This window comes from Trichechus manatus, unplaced genomic scaffold (assembly GCF_000243295.1).
Source record: "Trichechus manatus latirostris isolate Lorelei unplaced genomic scaffold, TriManLat1.0 scaffold00082, whole genome shotgun sequence".
NCBI classification, from domain to species: Eukaryota; Metazoa; Chordata; class Mammalia; order Sirenia; family Trichechidae; genus Trichechus; species Trichechus manatus.
In genome coordinates this window covers 5,265,595-5,282,906 of record NW_004444018.1, presented here as the reverse complement: position 1 = coordinate 5,282,906, position 17,312 = coordinate 5,265,595, and the positions used below count along the sequence as shown (strand labels likewise).

The 17,312-nt window shown below is 40.4% G+C and overlaps 1 protein-coding gene across 2 annotated transcripts in view; it reads right to left on the bottom strand.

Annotated features, from left to right (window-relative positions):
- NTRK2 (neurotrophic receptor tyrosine kinase 2) overlaps positions 1–17,312 on the bottom strand; it is a 437,432-nt gene that overhangs the window by 136,159 nt on the left and 283,961 nt on the right. The window lies entirely within an intron of this gene.

The following is a 17,312-nucleotide window of genomic DNA, read 5'->3' as shown; positions in this document are numbered from 1 at the left end:
CTCTGAGTCTGGAAGTTCTTCTTGCTTCTGAGGCTGGAAAACATGCCACTAGCCCCTCTGTTTACCCACTGTTGTGGATTGAATTGTGCCCCCCCCACCTCCAAATATGTTGGAATCCTAATCTCTATGGGTTATCTGTGGATGTAATCCCATTTGGATATAGGAATTTTCTTTGTTATGTTAATGAGGCCATATCAGTGTAGGGTGGTGTATACTAAACCTAATCACTTCTGAGTTATAAGGAGCAGCACAGACAAGAAGCACAAATAGGGGAAGACAGATGCCACGTGAAGATCACCTAGCACCAAGGAATGCTGAGGGTATAGAAACTGAGAGACAAGGGTCTTCCCTCAGAACTGATAGAAAAAGAGAGCCTTCCTGTATAGCCAGTGCCCTGAATTCAAACTTCTAGCCTCCTGAACTGTGAGAAAATTTTTTGTTCTTTAAAGCCACCCATTTGTGGTCTTTGTGTTACAGTAACACTAGATAACTAAGACACTCACCTCCCAAGATGTGTGTGTACACCTCCATTCGAGCATTATATATTGTTATCTGTTTTATCACCTGGGATCCTCCACATCTATCTTCGCTTCATGGAAACCTCCCTTTCTTCAACAATTTAAACTGGTAGCCACTAAGGTTTCCTAATTCCTCAAGTTAGTTACCTCAACTAGTGTACTTCTAAATGAAAATTCCCATTGTAGATGAAGTCTTTTGTTTTTGGTGGAAATAGTTCAGGAACCATACTAATGGGCATTCAGAGTCTTTTCTGACCTGTATCTTAATTTTGAACTGTTCACGCTAACATAAATATATTGAGTATCTACTCTGTGCACACACTCTGGCAAAGGGGCAGGAATAGGTAAGAGAAGTACATATATAACAATAATGCAATTTGATGAACAGAGATGAGAGGGACAAGCAACGTGATGAATGGCAATGAGAGGGACAAGCCATGTGCTATGTAAGCGGGCAACTCAGGAAAGGTTCCTTGGCGTCGTTGGAGCCAACTTTAGAAAAGCAGGCTGGAGTCTATGAGGAAGCTCTGAACACAAGAGAAAGGGGCACATGCTTGGCCTGACAAGCAACGGGAAGCCAAGTAGGCATTTTATGAGGTTAAGAATTCCACGTAAGCCTCCCCGCTGCCTTCCTCAGCTATAGACTCTGCCCCAATTCTGTAGAAAGATCAATGCTCAGTAGAGCTCATAACCAAGGACTTATGGCCAAAGTATGAAATACAAAGGGCCACAGACAAGATTTTCGGGTGGAACCCAAATGTTTTCCACCTCTGGATGGTTTTCTCTCCAATTAATATGCAAAGCACAATCCTGTAATATTTCCTTTATAATATGCTTATTTGAGAATTCATATTTTAAAAGGTAAGTTCATATTTATTTTCCTTAAAGATTTTGCAATACTTCAAGCATGTTTCAATCCAAGACAAATTTTTTGCTTCCACCATTTAAGCATCTATGTGAAAAGAACTCTCTGGTGCTTTTTGGCAGTATTGGTGGAAGATTTAAGGATGACTAAGGGGAAGGATAAGTAAATGGTCATTAATTGCCCATCTGTTGTATGTTAGGCTCTGTATTGAGCATTGTTCGTAAATTCTCTTACTTAGAAATCCTGGTAGGCCCAGGAAGCAATATCATTGTCTCTATTTTGGGGATGTGGTAACTGAGGCTTGGAGATGTTAAGTAATTTGCCCAAAGCCACACAGCTAGAAGGTGGGCAAGGTAAGCTAGGATTAACTTTAGAGCCCATGCTATTGTTGTTGGTGATGACTGCCCTTGAGTCATGGTGAATCCTCGCACTACAGAATGAAATACTCCCCAGTCCTGCCTCATGCACATGATTGGTCCTGGATTGGACCATTGTGATCCATAGGGTTTTCACTGGCTGAGTTTTGGAAATAGATCACCAGGCCTTTCTTTCTAGTTCATCTTAGTCTGGAAGCTCCACTGAAATCTACTGAGTATCATAGCAACACAAAAGCCTCCACCAATGGATAAGTGGTGGCTGAGTGTGAGGTACTTTGGCTGAGAATAGAACATGGGTCTTCCACATGGAAGGTAAGAATTCTACATTGAACCACCACTGCCCTAGAATCCATGCAGCCTCTCCCAATACAACATGATTCTTTCCCTCAAAGAATGGGTAGTCTAACAGAGGTGAGACTAGTACACAAATAATGGTTGTGAAAGGAAGAAGGTGTTAACTGCCACGATAGATGTATAGTATATAGTGTTAAGGGTGTTTAGAAGAAAAAGGAAATACTTTTGGCTGTAAGAGTTTGGGATTGGAGGACATGCCATTTGAATTTGGACTTGTAAGTTAAGCAGGGCTTGAAATGTTGGTTGGAGAGAAAGGTATTGTTGGATGTAATGAGTGATGACACTTCCAGAATGCCAGGACATCACTTGACTTAATTGACTTAATGTTAAGCCATGTACACATTAAAATTCAAGATCTGAAAACTATTTAGGTTGAAGCAAATTTTTTGTGGAGGTCAAAACAGTCAAATATTGACTATTTCGTATGGCTCAACCTAATTTATCCCTAGGTCATATCTTCGCAAACAGAATGATTTTTAGAAAATAATCATATCTTTTTTTTTAATTTTGAAAAAAAAATTAGGAAAGTAATATATATACATATTAACAAATTAAGTAGTACTGGAGAGCGTAGGGTGGAAAGAAATTGTATCTTTCCACCTTCTTCCCTGCTCTCAGTCCTACTTTCCCAGGGCAACCACTTCGAGTCAATTGGATTGTTAGTTATCTGAGGATTACCTCCATAACTCTAATATGCTATACTTCCAGTTATTGTTTCCCCAATTTAAAACACATATTGATTCCTTATTATGTAAGAGGAAGATTTAGCTCACACTATCTCCCACTTCTTCCCAGTTTTTGACAGTTGTATTATTTTAGTTCATCTATTAGTTATCTGTCATACTAATGTGTCTATTTCAGCCAGTATCCTGATACCCTTCTATATATTATGAGCGTATTAGTTCCTCTAAATTCTCTCAACCCTAATCACTTCCGATATTCTTTTATCTTTACTTTTATTGTAAAATTGTCAAAATTGTTAATATTTACATCCAGTTCCCAATATGATAAAATTTAGTGTCTTATGCCTCTAAAAATTGAATAAACACAACATGTTAATATGACCAGCTTAATACCATTCACTACAAGGCCAAGTAGGGAGGCATGACTACATTTTTCTCTCTGCATGTCAAACGTCGTGCAGAGAAATTTTGGGCCACATAGGATGGAGGATGTTCCTAGATCAAGTTCAAACGGCTTTTCTTTCCTAACGTCTAATTCAAGTGGATATATTGTTTCATTTATCCTCCTGGCACTTAGTGGGTATTAATTTGAGGTCTAGGTGCTTCTTTAATTCTGGAAAATTGTCTTGTTTTTTCTTTGATAATTTTCTATCATTCTTCTCTGTTCTCGTTATCTAGAAATCTTCATAATCATGTGTCTTCTCTCATGAACTGGTTCTCTATTTCTCTTACCTTTTCTTCCTCAGCAGTCTATATTTCTGTCTTTTTGCTCTTTATTCTGGGAAATTTTCTTGACTATCTTTCAGATCTGCAACTAAAATTTTTATTTCAGGCATCCTATTTTTAACTGTTAAGAGTTCCTTCTCGTTATCTCATAATTTCTTTTTAATAGCATCCTATCTTTGGTTTACGTATATAAAATCTCAAATCAAAGAATACTTGATTTTTTTTTTTTTTCTTGTAAGTTTTCTTCTGCTTCCTGAAGTACCTTTGTTTCCTTCAAGGTCAGTTTTTCTCTTTGAGTATTTTCTTTCAGGTGTTTATTGTCTTCACATGTGTGGTAGATTTGGAATCTTATTTATATTTAAGAATGAAAGATTGAGTAACCAATATGAGATTCTTATGCTCTTATGTTAGTAATTCTATTTCTAGATAGGGCTTCCCCTGTGTGGGGAATCTGGTTAGGAATTGTGTCATTGATAAAACACATAGATAAGTAGGCCTAGCTTTAGGGTGAGTAGGCAGAGAGTGAGCCACTAAGCTGGAGCGTAAACATGCCAGAATAAACAGAATATTATTCTGGGGCTCCAACAAGGATACTATCAGCCCTCATCCTCTAAGGCAATTTCTGCAGAGAAGCAGTTTAGACGTCTTTTGATTGTTTGTTTATTTTGCCTGCGGATAAATAACAAATAATGGGTTGTCTGATACTATGGCAGATTGGAGGAAGGGTGTATGTGCCTACCACTAATACAATTGTCTCTTCTCTAAGTTTAAGCACCTTTCCACTCCTTCCTGCTGTTGTACTTGCTGACCTCAAGCCTTGAGTCATTCCAGGTTTCACCAAATGAACTGGGTCCCACTTCCCTGAATCCTACCCCCACCCCATACCATATCCTGAGCTGAAGATTCCTCCACTATACTTCATGCATCAACAGGACAAGCATGTGCCACTTCGTTTCCAGAAATCTGTTGAAAAATCTTATCCGTTAAGGACTCCCACCTCTCCTTCACTTCATCACTATGGATAAGAGGCACACAGAAATGCTCTTCCTACCAATCTGAACTGGACATCTTCCATATCTTTCTGAGGAAGTGCCGCTTGTAGTCCACACAGCACATGGAATATTCTCCAAGAGCCCAAACAGGGTGACTGAGGACCTTAAACAACCTACTCATTTTATAAATGAGGACAACAAGGCATAGTAAAAGTGCTAAGTTCCCGGGGCTAACTTTCCAGGCTGGCAACCAACACCCATTCACTGGTCCTCAAATCTAATACCATTTCATCATACCCTGCTCTTTCTCAATATAGACATTTATCAACAAAACACAATATGTAGCTCAATATGTAAGAACAGAGGAAAGCAGGGAAGATGAGGGCGGCATGAAGTCAGTGGAAGATTGCTATAGCTGTCCCCAGAAGCTGAATCTCCCTTTCTCTGTAGCTACCAGCTTTGTTTCTTTTTCTCCCTGCCTATTTATACTCTCCATATTTGATGAGCTGCAAAATCTTGGGTGTGAGCGCATGTCAAGAAGCAGTGGTGCTGAGGGCAGTTATGAGCTGAGAGCAGATTTATAATGTGAGAGTCACAGTGCTTGGGTCCCTTTCCTCTCTATCTTATGATAAGAATGTGTTTTGTGTGCTTCTCTCAGCTAGAAGATTTCAAAACTTTGCAGTCAATGCTATGAATTCATCTTTTAGAGAACAATTATGGAAAGTAGACAACTAAGTCACATTTATCTAATCTCATGGCTTTAGAAAAGAGAGAATGTTTCCATTCATTGAGCTTCAGGGTCCTATAGGAAATGCCACAGAGGGTCAGACAAATCTAGCCCCTGATACTGTCCCCAGATTCTGTTATTAAGTGCTTCATAGAAATAGCTTCTTGGGAGATTTCCAATGACACTGTTACAAAGAGAACTACTTACCGTTGGTAATTAAAAATTCTGTTCATACATGTTAATATGACCATTTACATCTGGGATTGGCATGGTCTAAAGTATTAAATGGCATCAAAATTCCGAGCAAATTACATTAAAGAAATTCATTCAAGAATAAGCCAATGTTAAATTACATGGTAGGGTTCTAATTTCTCCACATCCTTGCCAACATTTCTCATTTTCCGTTTTTTTGTTTTGTTATGTTATTTTAGCCATCCTAGTGGGAGTGTAGTAGAATCTCACTGTGGTTTTCATTTGCATCTCCCTAATGGCTAATAATGTTGAGCATCTTTTCATGTACTTGTTGGCCATTTGTGTACCCTCTTTGGTGAAATGTCTTTTCAAGTCCTTTATCCATTTTTCAATGGGCTGTTTGTATTTTTCTTGTTAAATTGTAGGAGTACTTCATATATTCTAGATATTAGAACTTTGTCTGATATATAGTTCCACAAAATTTTCTCAGTCTGTAGGTCATCTCTTCACCTTGTTGGCAAAGTCCTTTGATGTACAGAAGTCCTTAACTCTGATGAGATCCGATTTATCTATTTTATCTTTTGTTGCCCGTGCCTTTGGTGTCATATCTAAGAATTATTGAGGACTAAGTCTCAGAGCAATACACCAGCATTTTCTTCTTAGAGTTTTATAGTTTTAGGTCTTAAATTTAGGACTTTGATTCACTTTGAGTTAGTTTTTGTATATGGAATGAGGTATGGCTCTATATTCATTCTTTTGCATGTGGAAATCCAGTTGTTCCAGCACTATTTTTTATTAAAGAGACTTTTTTTTGTCCCCATTAAGACCCTCATCCACTGCTGGTGAGTATGCAAAATGGTACAGTCATTGTGGAAAATGGTTTGGCAGTTCCTCAAAAACTTAAAAGTAGAACTACCATACGACCCAGCAATACCACTCTCATATCTATACCCAAGAGACTTGAAAACAGCAACATTAACAAACATATGTATTCCAGTGTTCATTGCAGCATTATTCAGAATAGCCAAAAGGTGGAAATAACCCAAATGCCCATCAACAGATTAGCAGATAAACAAAATATGATACAAACACACAATGGAATAGTACTCTTCCATAAAGAGAAATGAAGTTCTGATACATGCCACAATGAGTCTTGAAAACATGATGAGTGAAATAAGTCAATCACAAAAGACAAATATTGTATGACTTCACTAATATAAAATACTTAGAAGAGACAAATATACATAGAGCAGAGTTTAGCAGTGGTTACCAGGGAAGGGAGGGAAGAGGAAAAGAGGGAAATCTGTGTTTAGCTAGCACTAAATTTCTGTTTATGGGGGTAGAAAATATGGCAATGAATGTGGGTGATGGTTGCCCAAAATGATTGATGTAACTGATATCACTGAATTGTACAAGTGAAAAATGTTGAATTGGCAAATTTTGTGTTACCTGTGCTTTTACAGGAGCCCTGGTGGCACAGTGGTTAAGAGCTTGGTTGCAAACCAAAAGGTCAACAGTTCAAATCCACCAGCTGCTCCTTGGAAACCCTATGGGGCAGTTCTGCTCTGTTCTACAGTACAGTGTTGCTGTGAGTCACAATGGACTCAATAGCAATAGGTTTTGTTTGTTTGTTTGTTTGTTTTTCTATAATTTTACAACAATGAAAAAGAATAAGAAAGAAGTTCAATAAAAATAAAATAAATTATACAGTAGGCTGAAATTGAGGAAGTAATCCAGTTGTCCCTGTCAGCCAACAGTTTGTTGTTTCAGGTTTGGCTAAAAGATGTCCAGTTCTGCCCAGTAGCCCCACCTAGGGTCTGGATGGGCATCCGTCCAGGCAGAACCTGATTTCTCAAGAGGGTTGAACTGTCTGCAGTGAGGAACTAACATTGGATAGTGAAGTCGCTTCTCTAACCCAGGTTTCTCTGCCTAAAAATGCTTCAGTGAACTGACAGTATCTTACATATTGTCACCCCACATTATGAATGTACCCATAATTATAATGAAATGACATCCTTGGGATCCAAGATGAAACCATCCCTAGCTACACAAGAACCAATGAAGACCAAGGAGGAACACACCCACCAAGGAGAAAAGGTGAAAAATAAGGAGGAAAGTGTACTGTGGGCAGCGGTAGGGTGGTGACGGGGGAAGCAATGAGTGAAAATGAACATTGCTGTTGGTCTGAGCCATCGAGTCGGTTCCAACTCATAGCGACCCTATAGGACAGAGTAGAACTGCCCCCATAAGGTTTCCAAGGAGCGGCTGGTGGATTCGAACTGCCGATCTTTTGGTTAGAGGCCAAGTTGTTAATCATTGCGCCACCAGTGAGAATGACCATAGTGTACAGGAAAGGAGAAGGGAATGAAAGCCTCAGTTCAATTGTTGCCATCAGCTAACTACAAGATTCACAGAAAATCACTTAACGTATTTGTCCCCTTCAGTTTCTGTCCTCTAGCTGTAGAATGGGAATAAAAATATCTGACCCCCGCAACCTCACAGTATGTTAGCAGAACAAAATGGCGTTCTAAATAAAAAGCACTCTGAAAAATAAAATGTACTATAAATGTTACATGGTGTGAACACTGCTATTTAGCAATTTAGCACTCAGTATTACACAGAACCTCACAGATGCACTTTATTGGTTCTATTTAATGTTAAATATTACAAACTACAATAACAATGAGACCTTCAGTTCTCAGAGCACTTTAAGGCTCATAAATTGTGTTCATATGCTATTTTATTTGAGCATTAAAACAACTTTGTAAAGTAGGCTGTAAAAATACTTAGTTCCATTTTACAGTTGATGAAACTGAAGCTCAGAGAGGTCAAGGAATTTATCCAAGGCTACACAGCTTGTCAGATATAGAGCTGGGCTTCAAATCTGGCCTTTTGATTCAAAGTCAATTTTCTTTACATTAGAGTAGTATTCTAGGCATTCTGAATAATAATGATCAAGAAGGAACAATTCATTCTGGAGAGGAGGCTTGCAGATAGGACACTAAGATAAATATAAGATGGACTATAAGCTAGTGCTAAAATAGTGCCAAACATTTGCCAGATGTAGTGATATGAACTCAAGAAAGGAGAAGGCAATGTGGATAGAAAGTACCTGAATGACTTCACAGTTAAAAAAGGATCTGGGTTGAGACGTGAAGAATGAATTTATTTGGATAGATGAAGGCAAAGAGAGACTTTGAAGAAAGGGGAAGCAGCAAAGGCTTGGGAATAAGATTTCTATGGTTGATCAGGGGTGTCATGAGAGGTGGTGGGATATAGGTTTGGATGGGTAAATGGGACCAGACCACTGAGAGCCTGAAAGTTAGATGAAAAACCAATCCAGTTGCCGTCTAGTTGATCCTGACTCATAGTGACCTCATGTGTGTCAGAGTAGAACTGTGCTCCACTTGGTTTTCAATGGCTTAGTTTTTGAAAGTAAATCACCAGGCTTTCTTCTGAGAAGCCTCTGGGTGGACTCGGACTGCCAACCTTTTCATTAGCATTAACCGTTTACACCATCCAGAAACTCTTGAATGTTGGAGGAGGGCTCTAGATTTGGGAACTATTATAAGTTCTTGAATCAGACAGTCACATGATATAAGTAGAAAGAGCCCTGGTGACACAGTGGTTAAGTGTTCGGCTAATAACCGAAAGGTCAGCAGTTAGAACCCACCAGCCACTCTGCAGGAGAAAGATGTGGTAGTCCGCTTCCATAAAGATTTACAGCCTTGGAAACCCTATTGGGGCAGTTCTCCTGTGTCATATAGGATCCCTATGAGTCGGAATTGACTTGATGGCAACGGGTTATTATATCAAGTGGCATGTTGTCCAGTAGCAATACGTACAATGTATTAAATGAAATCTCCCAGAAGCAGAGAGAGTAACTAGGAGTTTGTTGCATTAATAAAAGCATAGTCATGGAGTTCTGGATTACAGTGGTGGTAATGAAAATAAAAGGAAAGATATAAATCCTAATAGCCAAGTTAAGTGATAATTAAAGCAAAAGAATTATTCACTCAGCTACCATACTCCACGTGATACAAATAACTTTCTCAATCATGTTTCCCCTTAACCATATTGCCAAATTAAGTGATCCAGTGTTGCCAAAGCAAAGAACTCATTAAAAAATAGCATAAATTTGTCAAAAAGGTCTCTTATTTCATCCATTGGCCTCTAGCCAAAGAGACTTCTCAGAAAGAGAAAGAAGACTGTAGTCATCCATCTACACCACTCGGATGACGGTCAGAGCTTCCCAGGGCAGATAACTTTGGGGTCACGTAGCATGAACCCTTGCAGCGTCAGAAGATGTTGTCAAGAGGCACCTTTTGTTGATCCCACATCAGCTCAGTGAAGATGGGGAGCAGAAGCATGTGCAAAGGAGCCCCAGGTATGGAGGAGAGAAGGAGGAAGAGAAGGCTCAGGAGGACATGGACACGGGTGACAGTGGAGGAGGGAGAACTTGGGTCCCAGTGGCTTGACTGCTTCATCCAGCTGGAGTCTGCTTCTGCCTCTGCCTTCCTGGCACATGTTATCTGATGCCCTGCTCTGAAGCAAAGAGGTTAATAACTGAAATCCAGCCCCTTAATTTGCTTAGCAGGTGGGTTCATAGACGTGGTCAAATTTGAACAGATGTTATTGTTGTTAGTGGCTGTCAAGTTGCCCCCAACTCATGGCGACCCCATGTACAACAGAACAAAACACTGCCGGTCCTGCACCATCCTTATGATTGGCTGTGGATCAGACTGCTGTCATCCATAATGTGTCACCCATTTGGAAGTTAAATCACCAGGCCTTTCTTCCTAGTCTGTCTTAGTTTAGAAGCTCCACTGAAACCTGTTCAGCATCATAGCAACACGTAAGCCTCCACTTGTGGCTGAGCATGAGGTGCATGGGTCAGGAATTGAACCCAGGTCTCTGCATGGGAGGCAAGAGTCCTAACTCTGAATCACCACTGCCTTCCCCCTACCCAGACATAGCGACTGCCTCCACTTTCATGAGTTTCAGTTAAGACACTCCCTTTCATTTCCAACAGCAGAGTCGTGCTTTCCACTCCTCTTGATTTCCATGTGTGTGCATTACACACGTATGCACATCCAGACACTCCACACGCTGCTCTGACAGTGATTGCCAGTCAATGAAGTCATGTTACTCTAGCATGGATACGTGTAAAATAAGCTGACTTCCAGGAGGCGGGCAGAGCCCTGCACGGTGCAATCAATGCAAACTCGATTTTTCTCACCCGCACACCTGACTGTCTCATTGGCTCATTGAGCAGAGGAGTGAGCAAGCTTTACTGGGTGCAGAACTGTGCTTGGGAAAAAGCTTTTCTTTTTATTGCCATTATATGTGATAATAATTGCATGCAACTGTCACCCTCAGCTTCACGCTGATTTGACAAAGCAGGCTATCTGCTCTTGGAAAAATCTAACAGAATTGACCTGCTTTTAGCATGGAAATGTCAACAGCCGTTATGCAACCGGCACTCCCGCGGCAGGGATGCCAGAGTCAGACCCCCTCCGAGGGTCGCAGACAAGCTCAATCACTGTCATCACATCTTCAGCACCTCACAGCATCTCCCTTGCAGCTGATAATTACAATGCTCCCTGCCAGGCAGCTGTCACCACCACAAAGGAGCTGCCCAGCCCAGGGCCTCCTCCCAACTCTCAATGTTTATGGGCTCTCATTCCACCAGAATGATCTCCGTCCCATATGCCAGCAACCCAGAAAGGATGGCCACACACAAGTCCCTGAGAGCTTGATTGTATTATTTCGTGGGAACTCAATACTCAGTGAAATAAAGAACTTTTGACACTGGGATGCTTATTTCGAATTAGATTCCTGGCCAATGCACCTTGTGTGCAGCCACCGCCCATCTGTTAGTGAGGGCTTTCGTGTTGCTACGATGCTGAACGGGTTTCAACAGAGCTACCAGACTAAGACTGACTAGGAAGAAAGGCCTGGCCATCTACTTCCAAAAATTAGCCAATGAAAACCCTCTGGTCACAATAGACTGATCTACAACTGATTATGGGGATGGTGCAGGACCGGGCAGCATTTCATTCTTTGTGCACAGGGTCATCTTGAGTAGGGGGGTTGATTTGGTGGGAGCTATCAATAATTTGGGGTCAAATGCACTTACATAATGCCTGATGGCATATGAAAAGTGATTTGTCTCACCTGGATTTATTAGACTACCCAAAGGGTGTCTATGACCTGAAAAGTAAGCCTCCATCCAAAGCCAACCAAAGGCAGAAAGCAGGCTTGGTTGTTTAAATAAGAAATATACAGTGGGCGGAAAGTTACAGGACACGGGGATAGTATGAGACTCCGGAAGGCTAATTAACAGGACTAGGAGAAGGGAGTGTGACAGACTATCACACACAAGTGGGCTGGCAGCCCTATCTAATTAGCAATAATTAATTTTACGGTAGGAGCAAGAACACATGTATTATGTTCTATAAAAGCTTAATAGATGTCATCATAAATCACTCCCATCTCACCCCTGAAATTCAACTTGCAGCAGACTGCTTTGAAATCTTCAGTTTCCTAAGCAGCATTTTAGTTCTCTTCTGAATTGAGAATCCCACTGGAAGCCTACCCTAGTCCTTCTAGGCCCATTCTTCAAATGGTGGCACTTCATTTCTCACCTTTCCAGGCCCTTGGTGGGACCCTGCTCTGAAAGGTGAGCTGTAACTAGGAATTCGCAACAATTTCATTCTACTTGGATCAATAATTAACGCTCATAAAAGCAGCAGTCAAGAAATCAAATGACATTGGGGGGTGTATGGGTGTGGGGGTACAGACCACACTGGCTGACACTGTCAGAGGGGGTGACAGCAAAAAGACTGTCTATAAAAATTTTGTGCAGTGTTTTAGCAGAAATTTATTATTTTTTTATAAAAATATCCCTGTAGTTAGAACATCTAGCTCAATTGGCATAACACAGTTTATAAAGACAATGTTCTACATTCTACCTTGGTGAGTAGGGTCTGGGGTCTTAAAAGCCTGTGAGCGGCCATCTAAGGTACTCCACTCATCTCATCCCTTCAGGAGCAAGGGAGAATGAAGAGAACAGGATACAAGGAAAAGATTAGTCCAAAGGACTAACGGACCACAGCTACCAAGGCCTCCACCAGACTAAGTCCAGTACAGCTAGATGGTGCCCAGCTACCACCACTGACTGCTCTGACCGGGATCACAATAGAGAGTCCTGGATAGAGCTGGAAAAGGATGTAGAATAAAATTCTAAGTCACAAAAAAGACCAGATTTGCTGGTCTGATAGACTGGAGAAACCTTGAGAGTATGGCCCCTGGACACCCTTTTAGCTCAGTGGTGAAGTCACTCCTGAGGTTCACCATTCAGCCGGGGATTGGACAGCCTCATAAAACAAAACAGGACTAATGAGGCACAGCAGTCCAGGAACAAGACTAGTAGGGAGGAGGGGACAAAAAAGCTGGTGATAGGGAACCCAAGGGTGAGAAGGGACAGTGTTGACATGTTGTGGGGTTGTTAACCATTGTCATAGGGCAATATGTGTACTGTTTAATGAGAAACTGTTTGTTCTGTAAACCTTTGTCTAAAGTACAAAAAAAAAGAAAAAAGAATTATCCATGTGAAATCAAATTGACAACAGCACCTCTAAAGGTTTGATGGGAAGCCTAGGGGGCAGTGAGTTAAAGATAATGGTGATGGAATAATTTGGAAAAGGATACTGAGAATAGCAGCACAACTGAAAGAACGTAATCGATGTCATTGAATTGTACTTGTAGAAACTTTTGAAATGGTGTAACTTTGGCTATGTATATTTTTACCAGAGAAAAAAGTCCTCCAAGGTTGAGAAGGGAGAGTGTTGACATGTCGTGGGGTTGTTAACCAAGGTCATAAAACAATATGTGTACTGACTGTTTAATGAGAAACTATTTGTTCTGTTAACCTTCATCTAAAGTACAATTAAAAAAAATCTCTTTAGTTAGTAATAACAACAAAAACATTTTTCCTAAGCCCAGTTTACAGGTATCAATATACCTACAAGGCTAAAACTCTATGCTAATTTAATTTTTGAATGGTAGCTATGCGTCTGAGTCGACTCGATGGCAATGGGCTTTCCAAATGTGCTCCAATCAGAGCTGTCTTTATTACACAATTACAGTGATGCTTCAAATCACGTGGTTTTGTCTGTTTTAGTTGCTGCCAGTGTTTTTATAGTTGCTGATTTTGTCAAATTTTCTGATGTTTTAGCTACAATACTGTGGTAATGAGCATGGGGCTGACACCATGAGTTACCACACTGGGTGACACCAACCCTAGTGACGCCACTCAACAATGTATTACATTGGGCAAATCTGCTGAAAAACATCTCTTTAGAGTTTTAGAAAGCGAAGATGTCACTTTGATGACTAAGGTGCACCTGGCCTAAGTCATGGGCTTTTCAATTGCCTCATCTGTATGCAAAAGCTGGACAATGGAAAAGAAAGGCAGAAGAAGAATTGATGCATTTGAATTGTGGTGATGGCAAAGAATATTGAATACACCTTGCACTGTTAGAAGAACAAACAAATCAGTCTTGGAAGAAGTACAACAAGAATGCTCCTGAGAAGCAAAGAAGGCAAGACTGAGGCTTGCTTACTTTGGACACATCATCAGGAAAAGACTAATTGATAGAAAACAACATCATGTTTTGCAAAGTAGAGGGTCAGCAAAAATGAGGAAACCCTCAACGAGATGGATTGACACAATAGCCACAACAACAGACTTGAGCACACCAACAATCATGGAGATGGCACAGGACAGGGCAATATTTCCTTCTGTTATACATAAAGGCGCCATGAGTCAGAGCCCATTCGACAGCAACTAACAACAACAGGACTCTGCTGCTCTCTAACCCATTCCTGCTGCTGCAGTCCGCCCATCAGACTGGACCTCCATGGAACGGAGGTAGACCTGACCCACCCTTTGGAGCACTGTACATGGCTTACTTCTGGACTGATAGCTTTCAAACGCCAGATTTTAGCCAGGTTTGTTACACTGATCCTGAACTTACTGTTCTTTGGCCTCCTAAGTCTAAGCTCATGTGTCCACCCAGTTACTTCAAATGCCTCTTTATAATCTTCTCATTCATGACACATCTCCGGGGGTTTGAGGGAAACATATAGTTTCAAATCACAAAACACATATATACCAAGTGTGTTCTCATGTCCTACATTTGAATAATTTTTTGATCTTCCAGAAAGCTCAACATTTTGATGTTTCCACTGGGGGAACCTGGGTAAAAGGTACATTGGAATCTTTCTGTATTTTTTCTTACAACTGCATATGAATCGACAATGATCTCAAAATAAAAAGTTTAGTTTATGAAATGTAAGAGATGAGCCTGTGCCATTGGATACGTTTTTGAAATGGATAATGCAAGTTATTTGCTCGTAAGGGACAGTTCACCACTAAAAGCTACCATTCATTATTCACATTTATGGTTTTGGTCCCACCTGCATCATAAGTGAGCTTCTTGAGGGATAGACTTATGTATTATTTATCCATAAATCCCCCACAGAGCTACAACCTGCTATGCAATAAGCACTCAATAAACGTTTGTTGACTTAATGTTTTTATCAGAAGAGTAATGCATTGAATATGTGTATATGGGTATCGTGCACTGTTAAAACATTACTTGCTGCAAATGAGAAAAACAGTAAAGGAAAGTGTCGTCAAGTAAATTAATGCTGTCCTTAAGAAAGCAATTAGATCTCTCTCTTTTTTTAACTTAGTCTTCTGTTAATTTTCTTTTTCCTTTCTTTGCTTTTGTCTGATTGTGAAAGTAATAGATCTTTACTGTAGAAAAACGTTAAAGGGTAGCAAGGCATAAAGGAGTAGAAAATTTTCATTTTTCCTACTGTAATGACTGGATGAATCACTTCTAATTTAATGTGGTATGCTTCCAAAACACTTGACCTCAGTTTCCTTGTTCATTGAGTCATTCATTCATCAGACGCAGGTTGGGGGCCTGCCAAAGCAGCCATGGGGATCCAGAGATAAACGTGACTCTCCACATTCTCCTACAAACGAAATGGACTTGCCTGTTTGGAGGGGTCAGCCAGAGGGAGGCTTTTTCTCTTTTCTGTTAAACCAAAGGGGGGTGGGTGGGAAACAGCTGCTGTCAAGTCGATTCTGACTCATGGCAACCCCAGGTGTGCAGACTAGAACTGCACCATAAGGTTTTCAAGGCTGTGATCTTTCGGAAGCAGATCACTAGGCCTTTCTTCTGACACACATTTGGGTAGGTTCAAACCGCCAACCTTTCGGTTAATAATCGAGCACTTAACTGACTATACCACCCAGGAACTCCTCTTTTCTGGTAGCTGATATCAAAGCAATTTCAGCTCCCTGTGCACTGACATCTTACAAGGAGCAGTGCTCCCTGGTCAATGATAATCAGCAGACTATTTCCCTAGCAGTACGGATTTCCAGGGGATGTCTCCAGGGACATCTCCTGCCCTGGCAACGCAACCAAGAGAGAAGGCAAGAAACAGCCAAAGGGTATCAACTGACCTTTATATAAGAGGTAGGGAGCTTAGAAACTGTAAACTTGGACAAGACTTTGAATTTATTCAAATGCATTCAAAAACAGAACAAAGCAAAAAGCAACATAGGACTAGACTTCAGAGTCCATGACCACCTTATATTTACATATCAAATTCATTTTCTTGGAAAAACTAGGAAAAACAAAGCAAGCATTATTTTAAAAAACAATAAGAAAGCAATGCCTCCAAAGACAACCAGGCAAAAATCTGTTACTTTATTTAAAAAAGAAAAAAAAAAAAAAAAGCATTATGTTTATTCCCTGGCGTCACGGATTGAATTATATCCCCCAAAAATATGTGTCAACTTGGTTAGGCCATGATTCCCAGTATTGTGTACTTGTCCTCCATTTTCTGATTTTCCTATGTGTTATAAATCATAATCTTTGTCTGTGGTTAAAGAGGATTAGGGTGGGATGTAACATCCTTGCTCAGGTCACATCCCTGATCCAATGTAAAGGGAGTTTCCCTGGGGTGCAGGGCAGCCCACCCTAGCAACTAGAGAGTTGGGAACCTCATACCACCAAGAAAGCAGCACCAGTATCAGAGCTTGTCCTTTGGACCCTGGGTTCCTGCGTGGAGAAGCTCGTAGTCCAGGGGAAGATTGACGACAAGGACCTTCCTCCAGAGCCAACAGAGAAAGCCATCCCCTGGAGATGATACCCTAAATTTGGACTTCTAGCCTAGTAGACTGTGAGAAAATAAATTTTTCTTTATTAAAGCCATCCATTTGTGGTATTTCTGTTATAGCAGTACTCGATGACTAAGACACCTGGTATTTGTTACTGGTGTAAATTTTACCCACCAGCCTGAGAAGAATTAAGCAAAGCTTTTGGGATTTTTGACAGACAGGTATACAAATATGTGTGCTATTCTTTGTTCCACATTTTGAAAAAGAAGTAAATTAACTCAGAGAGCATGTTTCTGTTTGTTTATTGTTGCTGTTGATGATAATAGGGAACCAAAGAATTTAAACTTTTACTAAAATGCCAAGTGGGATTCCAAATGCAACATGCTTTACAGTTCATTTTCTGAAAATGCTCTGTTGCTATGGAAATACCTTAAGCAACTTATCCAAATGAAACCCATTCTTCACAGGTGAGGATCTTCTAACTGGGTTCACCATATTTCTTTGCCTTTCATATACAGTGATCTGGTGGAACCTGCATTAGAAGCAGTTCTGACAGCTATGAACAAAGCTGAAGGTGTCAAGTTCACATTTATTACCACTTAATATGAGTGCTAGGTGATGAAAATACATTTTAGTGTTTTGAGGGGATTCACATGTTTCAGTTCAACAAATATA